Source organism: Mus pahari, chromosome X (genome assembly GCF_900095145.1).
Source record: "Mus pahari chromosome X, PAHARI_EIJ_v1.1, whole genome shotgun sequence".
NCBI lineage: Eukaryota > Metazoa > Chordata > Mammalia > Rodentia > Muridae > Mus > Mus pahari.
Genome location: NC_034613.1, coordinates 68,073,740 through 68,074,998, shown reverse-complemented (window position 1 = coordinate 68,074,998; position 1,259 = coordinate 68,073,740).

Here is a 1,259-nt window from a genome sequence, read left to right as displayed (position 1 = left end):
ATATATATATATATATGTGTGTGTGTGTATAGATGTGCATATGTACATGTGGGTTCATATGTATATTCATGTGTATGTACATGTGTATATTCATGTGTGTATCTGTGTATATATGTTTTTGTTCGTGTTTGTGCATCTGTATATTAATGTATATAATAAATATATTTACATTTGTGTGTACATGAATCCTTTACCGAGGCAGGAATCTCATTGGAGAGATAGCAACAACAACCCACCCACCCACAAAAATTTCCACCTAAAATTTATCCTGGCTACAAGAAATTAAGCAACAAAGATGGAGAAGAGACTGAGGGAAAGGCCAAGCAATAACCAGTCAAACCAGAAACCCATCCCATGTGCAAATATGAATCCCTAACACTATTAATGATGCTCTGTTATGCTTGTAGAAGGGAGATTGTTGTCCTCTGAGAGGTTACACCCAGCATTTGACTCATACAGATACCGAAACTGACAGTGAAAGATTTAATTGATATTGGATACTCTTATGGAAGAGTTGGGAGAGAAGGACTGAGGACCACAAAAGTGATAGGAACTCCACAGGAAGACCAACAGAGACAACTCACCTGGACCCTCAGGGCTCTCAGAGACTGAACCACCAACCAAATACCATAAACAGGCTAGACCTAGCCCCCCCACACACACACACACACATATGTAGCAGATTGGTAGCTCTGACTTCATGTGGTTCTTGAAAAACAACAGCAGGGGCTGTCCCTAAAGCTGTTGCCTGTCTGTGGAATCTATTTTTCTAACTAGGCTGTCTTATCTAGTGTCCGTGGAAAAAAGAAGCTCCTAGCCATACAGAGATTTGTTATGCCAGGGTGTGAAGAGACCCATTGGGGGCCTTCATTCTCTCTGAGTAGAAGAGGAAGGGGAAATGGGGTGAGGGACTGTGAGAGGAGAAACAATGATCATGTTGTGAAGTGAATAAATAAATAAGTAAATAAATAATAATTTTTGACAAATATTTTAAAATATCAAAACTAAAGAGAAAGAATATATTTATAGTGTCATTAGGCGAAATCTTCATATTTAATAGTTAGAAATAAAAATGGATATTACAGAAGTCAGTAAGTAGCACAGAATTGAGGATTAGATCATGCTGTATGCCAAGGCAATAATATGACTAAGGCTTCTCAGATTTAGGCTTTCATGTGTGGAATAGAAAGAATGATAATCCTCTTCTCAATGATAACTTGGTCAAGGACAAAATAAAGAAAGAAATTAAAGACTTTTTA